The 10931-nt window shown below is 42.4% G+C and overlaps 1 long non-coding RNA gene across 1 annotated transcript in view; it reads left to right on the forward strand.

The window, feature by feature from the left end:
- Window positions 1–10931, forward strand: part of LOC140736011 (uncharacterized) — a 35369-nt gene that overhangs the window by 10879 nt on the left and 13559 nt on the right. The gene's annotated exons all lie outside the window — the stretch shown is intronic.

Consider the following 10931-nt stretch of genomic DNA (forward strand, 5'->3'; position numbering starts at 1 on the left):
GCATCAGGAGCAAATGATGCAAAGGAGAGCTGCAAATACTTTTAAAACATTCTTGAGGGATCTCCCCGATTTAATTTAAACCTTGGAGCGTTTAATGAGTCAAAGGGACAAGTAGTCTGTCTTTAAATCGGTCCGCGGATTAACCGCCCTTCTGCCTTGGGCTAAATGTTGAGTTTGGAGCGGAACTGCCCGTTCTGTGAATGTTGTCACAGAATATACTCTTCATTCTAGCGCCATTAACTTGTCGGGCTGAGAATAGTGCCTTCGCAGCCCGTACAAACTAAGCGCTGGTACTGTACTCCGCCGAGAGCTGGGTAACCGCACCTTCACCCCTCCCTCCCTCAATCTGGCATCTGTACAAAGTTACAGATCTAAAGGAAAGATGCCTAGGTTAGGCAGGACACTTCTTGCAGGAGGAGAACTCAAGCGCGAATCCTGCTGCATAACTGGGCTTCACTCGAATATGAATAAATATCCCCTGTTAAATGTAACATTCTCAGGTACTTGTTGGTTATTCCGTTTTGAAACGCATCTCAAACACTCGCTAGATGTTGCAACTACTTGATGTTTAACGGTTGGAAACAGAGTTACAAACTTTATCACAGTTAATATAAAGATAGATGAAAGACCTTGCTTTATTTTAAGGCTGATGAAGCCCCGTTCGTGAAAACCTAACGCTTAAGTTTATTTCACGTGATACTTTGTAAAATTTAAGGGGTCACTTTCCGGAAAACATGGAATCGAAATTCTGAACTCATTCTGTTGTGTCTTGTGGATTTGCCGCGTGCAAAGATCAAGATGCGCACAATACCATGGATGCCATGCAAGTCACATCTTGCTTGTTTAAAGACAGCTTGATTCTTATTTGGAGTCACTGGCACGTAGAACAAAATCCACGCAAAGAAAACATTGGCTTGTGACTCAGATTTCCTCAGACATTTGTCCCCTCAGGCTTCGAGCCACGTGTCAGGACAGGATGCACCTGCCCGGCGTTCCGCTGTTGATGTCATTCAGGTGCGAGGCAGGTACGGCAGACGTCCCAGTACAGGTGCAGACTGCGAAGAGTCGGGGGCACTTGGACGGGAGTCGATACAAGTGCAGAGGAAGTCCCTGCCTCCAGGGCAGATGGTTGAAGAGATTGCGCACTGATTCATCGAATCAGCAACGCAAAAATATTTGAGAAGCTCTTTGTTTTCCATTCGGCTAATGACAGAGTTTGACGCTATGGTAGCATAAAGCAAAACATGTTTAAAAGGCGTGCGTCTGCAGGCACCTTCGGCGACACTTTCGAGGCATGTTGCCCATATTTGGAAAGCGGGCAATATTAACACTTTAATATGGAGCAAGGCATCGATTTTTTAATTGTGTGGTTAGAATAACATTCATATTGAGCAACACCATTTTTTCAAACATCGTCTTGGGTTACAGCGGTTAAAGGGGAAATGTTCAACGATTTTCCCCTCACTATTCTCGACTTATGGTCGAAGTAGTTTTCAAAAATAAAATTAAAACACTGAAAAGACCAAGGTAATTGTGTATTTTGCATTTGTTAACAGAATTAGTTGCAGTATTTAGTCTAGAATAGAATCAGCCGTTGAAGGTCAACGCACCAGCGCAATGCCATCGAGGCTCATCCTTTGCCATCAAGGTTCGACTTTAACTTCACATGCCTATTTTCGCTTCATATCTAAACTAAACCTGTTATCAGATTTAAATTAACCTAGTATAATTGCGGAAGGAAGTTCTAAACTTTTATCTGCACTTCAGGATCAACTTCTGTAAGACTTGCCTTGATTTTCCCTTTACCTCAACTCCTCAATCAACGGAAGTTGTTTCTGTCTACCAATAGTATTGGTTCTCTTTAATACAGTATCTTGGAAAACTTTGATGAATTCACTGCACAGCTTCTTAAATTCCAGAAAACTCATTCCCAATTCGTGGAATCTTTCCTCATGGTCTTTTGGCCTCAGTATGCTATACTTCCCTCAAGGCCATTATGCTGTTATCTGGTGCCAGGCTAAGAAATGTGTGCAGTATTGTACTGTAGCCTAACAAGGAGATTTGTATAGTTCTGAAATCTAATCCTCTCTCTCTCTCTCTCTCTGTCTCTCTCTCTATATATCTATATATATATCTCCATACACACACAGCTGGGCAGTATGCTGGTGTAGTGGTTAGCTGGTTAGTACAAAGGTACAATGTTTTACAGTACCAGTGATGCAGGTTCAATTCCTGCTGCCTTTGTATGTCCTCTGTGTGACTCTGTGGGTTTCCTCCTGGTGCTCTGGTTTCCTCCCACAGTCCAAAGACGTACTGGTTGGTTGGTTAATTGGTCATTGTAAGTTGCCCTGTGATTAAACCAGGGTTAAATCTAGGGCCTATTTTGGACTGTATCTTAATAATTGAACATAAATCCAACATGTTTTTTACTTTTCCATGATATTTTAATGATCTAAGCACTTTTCGTGACTCTCTTGGGCAACCCTTCCTAGTTTCACCAATTCATAAGTACATCCGTACATTCCTCTAACTGTTCTCAATTCAATGTGGATGAGTTTATTTGTTTGTATTGAAATACACTTGCAATGAATTTGTCATTTCACTAAATCTATTAATATTTTGTCATTAAATGTTTCCCTCTGCACAGCTTTCTTTATACTGTTTGTTTCAAACCCAACTGTGCTCTGTAGATTAATACTTGGGATGTGTGGAAGGGGTGGGGAATACTGGGGTGGTGATTATCTGGGAAAATGGCAACCCAGATTTCTCATACACAATCAATGTTAGAACCCTATGAGGTTAAATGGAAGAACAGAACAGGCCTTAGTCAGTGTTCAGTCTCACATGCAAAGAGTGGCCATTCAATTGGAGTACCAAAGACTGGTACCTGAGGTAGGGCCTTGCTGTGCTGTGCCGAACTCAGCATCTTTTTCATAGTTAAGGTGAATCAGGATTCTGAGTTACTGGTATGTTGTTGGAAGGAAGAACCAGCTTCACTTTAGTCTGAGATTATACTATGCAAATTCCTCAAAAGTTATGAAACGTTTTCCAGAATTCCAGGCACTGAACCAATGAAATGTTGTTCTGAAATACTGAAATAAACCAATCTATCGTTTTGCAAATAGGTAGTTATTTCCATAATTATGGATCCAGATTGTGGTAGATATTTTTAAAATGCAATATTAGGGACATTCACAGAATGAACTAATTGATGAAGATGTTCTTGTACTAACAAAATAATTTTAGGATGTCAACATTGATTATTTAATAAAATTCTAAGAATTTATGATGAAGCATGTCTTTTACAGGTTGTATGGTTTCATTTCAAAGACTGCCAAGGCTGACACCTGCTGGTTAAATTTAGTATAACATCTCACCATTAATAATTTCAGTTTGAATAGCTATTAATGTAATCTTGCTGTTAATGAACCCAGTAGTCCAATTAAACACTTCCCATATAAAAATGATGAAAATATCATGATTAATTTCTATATCACGATGAAGCAAGGCAAGACTTTCAAGACAGCATCTGGAAAAATGTGTTACTGGTACTTATTAATAAAGTTCTTGAACATGGTTTGAAATTTGCAATCAGACACAAAGCAACAGGATTTCCCATTGAACCCATAAAAGGTATACATAAAGGTCGAGAACATGTCATGAAAAGTCATGAGACCACGTTCTCTGACATCAACTGGTGTAAATAACAATCATAATAAATCATTTTACTGACCCTGTGTTTCCAGTTTCTCATCACTTTGATTTTCTACCCCATTCCTACTCTGGTCTCTCTGCCTCTGGCTAAAGAATGAGGAACAGTCTTTTTTCATCCATCTAATCTGTAGCCCTCAGAACTCAACAGTAACTGCAACAATTTTAGGTAACCAACCATGCCAACATGTAGTATAAATTCTGTTTCCCTCACTCCACAGTTGCTACCTGACTCCGAATATTTCCAACATTTGCTTTTATTTCTGTGTTCTCATAAATGCTGTGTGTTTTAACAGCTCCAGCATTGCCGACCCACCACCCCCACCACCACATTCTCTAATCTCATTCACCTCCGTCCATTTACACCTCCTCTAAACAAATCATCACCAGTTATCTAGACTTTAATACTCTCTCAGCCCTGTCATTTGGTCTTTCTTGCTCTCATTCTATAGTCATTCCTATTGTTCTCCCCAACCCTCCCCCTTCTCTGCAATCCAAAACATGTTTATAATTTATACTAGATGTGGTGAAAGGCCTTTGACCAGTGCTACTTACTCGACTGATTATTTCCAGTCTTTTCTGTCTCACATACAGCAAACAAGGAAGAAAAAGTTAATTATTTTTAAATATTCTATGCCAAATAATGAATATAGTAAACACGAGTGAATCTGCAGATGCTGGAAATAAATAAAAACACAAAATGCTGGCAGAACTCAGCAGGCCAGACAGCATCTTTGGGAGGAGGTAGTGACGACGTTTCGGGCCGAAACCCTTCATCAGGAGTCAGGTTTCAGCCCGAAACGTCGTCACTACCTCCTCCCATAGATGCTGTCTGGCCTGCTGAGTTCTGCCAGCATTTTGTGTTTTTAATGATTATAGTAAGTTGGACTGCACCCAATAAGTGAATGGGAACACAAGAGGATGAGGCAATTTCACATACTTCTGTGATTGAAGCTTGAAAAGGCAATACTTCAGGGCAGTTTTTGGAGTTGCACTGAGCCTGATCAGTGAACAGGTTCATTAGAAAGGGCAAATAAAGTTAAGGCAGGGGCAAGCAGAGCGGCCATTGTGTGAGAGGGCCAGTGTTGAAGTGGCTTCAGCAAGCTCAGGCTTGGGTGAGCTAAGTATCTTGTAAGTTTCTTCTTCTTTATTCCTCATCAGTTCGGACACAGTTATGAGTCCAGGGGCTGTGTTTTGTTTGGTGTGCGAGATGTGGGAATTCTGGGAGACCTCCTGCCTCTCAGGGGCACTGAACTGCAGCTCCTCAGAGAATGTGTAAAGAAACTGAGTTACAGCACAGTGACCTTCGGCTCATATAGGAGACTCAGGAAGTGATAGATAGGAGCTACAGGGAGGTAGTCACCCCTAGGTTTCAGAGACTGGTAGGTGGGTGACAGTCCGGAAAGGAAGAGAAATGCACAGCCAGGGCAGAGCATGCTTGCGGCTGTTCCCCTTTAGGTACTATTGAGGAGTACAACCTACCAAGGCAGAGCTGCAGTGGCGGGGTCTCTGGCACTGAGTCGGGCGCCATGGCTCAGAAGAGCAGAGAGGTGAACAGGACTGCAATGTTGATAGGAGATTCCATAGTTAGAGGAAAAGAACAAGATTCTGTGGGTGCAATAGAGACACACAGTTGCCTCTCAGGTGCCAGGGTCAGGGATGTCTCGAATCGGGTCCATGGCATTCTCAAGGGTGAGGCTCCGCAGCCAGAGGTCTTGGTATGTATTGGCACCAATGACATTGGTAGATGAGATGAGGAGGTCCTGAAGAGAGATTTTAGGGAGCTAGATAGAGAGTAGAAAAACAGAACCTCCACAGTACTAAGCTCTGGATTTCTGCCTGTACCCCATGCCAGTGAAGGTAAGAATTTCATTATTTGGCAGATGAATGCATGGCTGAAGAACAGGGGCAGGGGTTCAGATTTATGGATCATTGGGATTGCTTCTAGGGAAGGTACAACCTGTACAAAAAGGATGGATTACTCTTGAACCCAAGGAGGACCAATATCTTTGCAGGCAGGTTTGCTAGAGCTGTTCAAGAGATTTTAAACTAATTTGGCTGGGATCTGGGAATCAAAGTGATAGGGCTGATGATAGGGCAAAATTGCAGTCAACAGGATGAGCTGCAATATAAAAGGGGGATTAAATGGAAAATGGTGATGATAACAGGAATGAATAAGTTATATCTGAATGTACACAGTATACAGAATAGTGTAGATGAATTTGTAACCCAGCTACAAATTAGCATGTATGATATTGTGGGCATCACTGAAATGTGGCTGAAAGAATATTATAGCCAGGAAGTTAACTTCCAGAGTTACACATTGTATGGAAATGCCAGGCAGGTATGCAGAGGGGATTGGGTGGCAAGGTTGGTAAAAATTGAAACTAAATCAATTGAAAGAGGTGACATGGGATTGGAAAATGTAGAATCATTGTGGGTGGAACTAAGAAACTAAAGTCAGCTGTATCAGTATTACAGTGGAGTAAAGGGAATTATAGAGGCATGAGACAGGATCTAGCCAAAACTGATTTGAAGGGAACATTAGCAGGAATGATGGCAGTTCAGCAATGGTTGGAGTTTATGGGAACAATCCAGAAGGCACAGGACAGATATATCCCAAACAAAAAGAAGTATTCTAAAGTCAGGTGGATGCAACCATGGCTGACAAGAGAAGTCAAAGACAGCATAAAAGCCAAAGAGAGGGCATGTAATAGAGCAAAAAATAAGTGGGAAGTTAGAGGATCGGGAAGCTTTAAAAAAAAACCAAAAGACAACTAAAAAGTCATAAAGAAGGAAAAGATGGAATATGAAGGTAAGTTAGCCAATAATATTAAAGATACCAAAAGTTTTTTCAGATATATAAAGTGTAAAAGAGAGGTGACAGTATATATTGGTCCACTGAAAAATGATGCTGGAGAGGTAGTAATGGGGGAAGAAGGAAATAGCAGATGAACTGAATAAGTATTTTGCATCAGTCTTAACTGTGGAAGCCACTAGCAGTATCCCAGAAGTTCAAGAGTGTCGGCAGCAGAAGTGAATGAAGTTGCTATTACTAGGGAGAAGGTGCTTGGGGAACTGAAAAGTCTGAAGGTAGATAAATCACCTGGACAGGATGGTCTACACCCCAGAGTTTTAAAAGAGGTGGCTGAAGCGACTGTGGAGCTGCCATGATTCTGAGATTGAAAGGTTTATCATATGAGAAGCGTTTGATGGCTCTGGGCCTGTACTCACTGGAATTCCCAAGTATGAGGGTGATCTTATTGAAACTTATCAAATGTTGAAAGGCCTCGAAAGAGTGGATGTGGAGAGGATGTTTCCTATGGTTGGGGAGTCTAGGACTGAGTCTAAATTGAAATATTTTAGATCTAATTAAAAAGTCAGAACTTCACTATATTTACAGTTGAAGTCAAAATATAAATATAAAATCCATTGTATTTTGAAGTATTTGTGTGCGGTACACATAAAATTATGGGAGACCAAAATTGGATAATGCGATCATATTAAGAATATTTCATTGGAGCTTAGATGGGTTGTTCTATCAAGAAAGATTAAACAGGCTCATAACCTACTCACTGAAATTTTGAATGCTGAGAGGTGAATTTTAATGTACATATTACATATAAGATCCTTGGGGGAATGGCAGATAAAGTAAAAGCTTTGAGGATGTTTCCTCCAATGGGAGAGTCCAGAACTATGGGTGAATTGTCTTAGCATATGGGCTATCCAATTAAGACCAAGATGAGGAAGAATTCCTTCATTCGGAGATTTATTTGGACTTCTTTGCCACAGGGAACTGTGGGGGAACAGTCAAAACATAGCAGATTCTTTCTTCTCCAGTCCTTGCCCTTTCCCACCCACCTGGCTTCATCCATCACCTCCCAGCTAGCCTTTTCCCCTCTCCCACCTTTTTATTTTGGTATCAACCCCCTTCCTTCTCAGTCCTGACCCAAAACATCGACCGCTTAATCTTTTCCATAGATACTGCCTGACCTGCTCAGTTCCTCCAGCATTTTGTGTGTATTGCTTTGGATTTCCAGCATCTGCAGATCTTCTTGTCTTTGTGATTATCCTTCCAGGAAGGGAGAACATTCAAGATTTAAGATTTATGATTGTTTAATGTCCTTTCCTGTACACAAGTGTAAGGAGACTGAAATAATTGCTCTGACAGATCTGATCTACACAAAAAACCACAAAAAGTATACATTAATTATAATAAAATTACACAATAAATAAAAATACATAAGATAGCTTATATACATAGATTGATTGTATGTACATAAAGTGACACCAGGAAGTACATAAGGTGACAAATGGGAAATAATAAATCAGTGGTTGAACTTGTAGGTTTAGGTGTTGATCAGTCTTACTGCTTGGGGAAAGTAACTAGTTTTGAGTCTGGTGATCCTGGCAAAGATTCTACATAGTCTGCTCCCTGAAGGGAATCAAACAAACAGTACATGAGCAGAGTGGATTGGATCCTTTGTGATGTAACTGGCCCTTTTCTGGCACCCTTCTGCATATTTGTCCTTGATGGTGCGTAAGCTGGTGCTGGTGATGTGTTGTGCAGTCTTGACTACCCGTCTGCCACAGTGCAGTTTCCGTACCATGCAGTGATGCAAATTGTTAGGATGCTCTCGTATACACGGGTATAGATGTGCAAAGTCCGGCTCTCTTCAGCCTTCTCGGAAGGCAGGGGCATGGTGAGCTTTCCTACTTGTGTACAGTGTGCTCTGGGACTGAGAGGCCGTGTGAGATGTGCACTCCCAGGAGTTTGAAACTACATGCAGTTTCCATTGCTGAGCGGCCGATGAAAAAGGGCGTGAGTGGTGCGAGTTCTCCTCAAGCTGATAACCATCTCCTTTGTTGACATTGAGGAAGAGGCTTTTTTGCCTGGCACCAGGCCTCAGGCTCTTCCACCTCCTCTCTGTAGGCCACGTACAGCAGTGGGCTCAGCACACAGCCCTGGGGTCACTCGTGTTGAGGATGACAGGGAGGGAGGAGCAGTTGTACATCCTATCTGACGTCTGTTGTTAAGGAAGTCCAACACCCAGAGATCTATTTAGACCGAAGAGTAGGAGTAGGTGTCCAGAAACAAGTGTCCTTGTTTTCTAGGTGTGTCAGACCAGGTGCATCTGTTGTAGAGTGATTTTAACAGTAAGTGTCCAGTGTGGAATGAATGGAGATTTTAATGTGTGCCATTAGCAGCCATTACAAGCACTTTATCATGATTGACACAGGTGCCACTGGGCAATAGTTCAAAAGTGTGGAGTTCTTTGCTACAGGGATGATGGTGGCTGATTTGAAGCAGCAGCCTGGATGGATGAAGTGTTGAAGATGCCCACGAATCTGTCAGGCTGCTTGTGTGCACATTCCGAGTACCCGGCCTGGGATGTTGTCTCTCCCAGCCACCTTATGGGCGTTGGCTCTTTGCAGAGTCCTTCCCACGTCTGCTGCTGCTAAGATAGTGGCTGCTCTTCTGGGCTGGGGGTATAGTTTTTGCCACCAGCATTGTGTTGCATGGTTTGAAGCATACATAAAAGTTGCTTAGAGTGTCAGGGAGGGAGGCGTCGCTGGAACAGTCAATGCTGCTTTTCCTTGTGTAGTCTGTAATTCCCTGGATGCCCAGCCATGTATGCTGGAGAGCATTAATGTTTTTTGCAGAGGCATTCTTTGTCCTCTTGATGCTCAAGTTAAGATTTCTCCTGGCTGCTCTGAGAGCTGTTCTATTACCAGACTTTCCAGGCTCTTAGTAAGGAGCACACCTCTGCATTCAGCCAGGGTTTCTGGTTGGGCCCTGAGATGACTGTTCCTGAGGTACCGACATTGTCTACACACTTACTGATGCAGCTGAAGCTGTGCCTACTCTGTTTGTAGTACCTCCTTGAACATCTGCTAGTTGGTCCATTCAAAACCATCCTGAAGCCTAGAGATTGCTTCATTAGGCCAAATAGTGATGGTGCTCTTGACTGGTTTACCCATATTCTACATTGCACCATCCAGAGACAGAGAAGCAGTTTCAGCGACAGGTTACCTTCGATGCAATACTCCTCAGACAGGATGAAGAGGTCAATACTCCCCAATGCCATTAGGCTTTACAATTCTACCACCAGGACTTAAGAACTTTTTAAAAGCTATTATTAATGCTTTTTGAGATAGTGATTTAGATGCATATCAGATTTTTTACTGAGTTAGGTATTGTATGTAATTAGTTTGCTACAACAAGTGTATGGGACAATGGAAAAAAGTTGAATTTCCCCATGGGGATGAATAAAGTATCTATCTATCTATCTATCTATTACAAACACCTGGCCAGGGATGAGGGTGTGGGATGACTCTGATGAGTACCACATCTGTTTGTATAAACATGGTCCAGTCTGTTTATTACCCTTGTGGCAATCACAAGGGATTGGTGGAATTTGGGTAAAATGTCTGGCTTGGTGCCACAGTAGCATAGTTAGTGATTAGTGTGACACTATTTCAGAGCTTGGGCCATTCCAGAGTTCCCAGTTCAACTATGACCTCCTTCTGTAAGGAGTTTCTGTATGACCTCTCCATGTTATGTGTGTGCTTTCCCCTGGGTGCTCCGGTTTCCTCTCACAGTCCAAAGGCACGTTAGTGATTCATTGTAAATAGTCCTGTGATTAGGTTAGGGTTAATCGGGGTTGTGGGGTTTCTGGGGTGGCATGGCTTGAAGGGCCTACTCTGCACTGTATCCCTAAATAAATTTTTAAAAGGTTACCTTGATTTAAGTCTCCTGCAAATATGAAGAGACCACCCCAAAGCTGGTTTTGTAGAGGACCCGGTAGCTCTTCCAGTGTGTCTTTGGCATTTGCACTCGGGGGCGGGGAGGGGGGAGGGTGCGGTGGGAGATGTAGACAGTGGCGCTGAACACAACAGTATCTCCATGAAGTAGAGATAACCAAAGGCTACTCATCAATTTAGAGATGCATAGCTGGAGTCAGAGTCTGATCTCAGAATCACTTACATCCAGCTCCCTCTGCTGTGCTGTTTGGGGCAATTACATTCAGTTTAAAATGTGGAATGACGTTTCTGAGGAAATCCTCCTCAGTCGGCATTGGTGGAAGAACCATTTTCTAAGATCCAGTCAGGGTTGTTAGCCCCGAGCCGAACCCCCGAACTCTGGGTTTTCAAGATAATTATAACCATATAACAATTACAGCACGGAAACAGGCCATCTAAGCCCTTCTAGTCCGTGC

The sequence above is a fragment of the Hemitrygon akajei genome, chromosome 11 (genome assembly GCF_048418815.1).
Source record: "Hemitrygon akajei chromosome 11, sHemAka1.3, whole genome shotgun sequence".
Lineage (NCBI taxonomy): Eukaryota > Metazoa > Chordata > Chondrichthyes > Myliobatiformes > Dasyatidae > Hemitrygon > Hemitrygon akajei.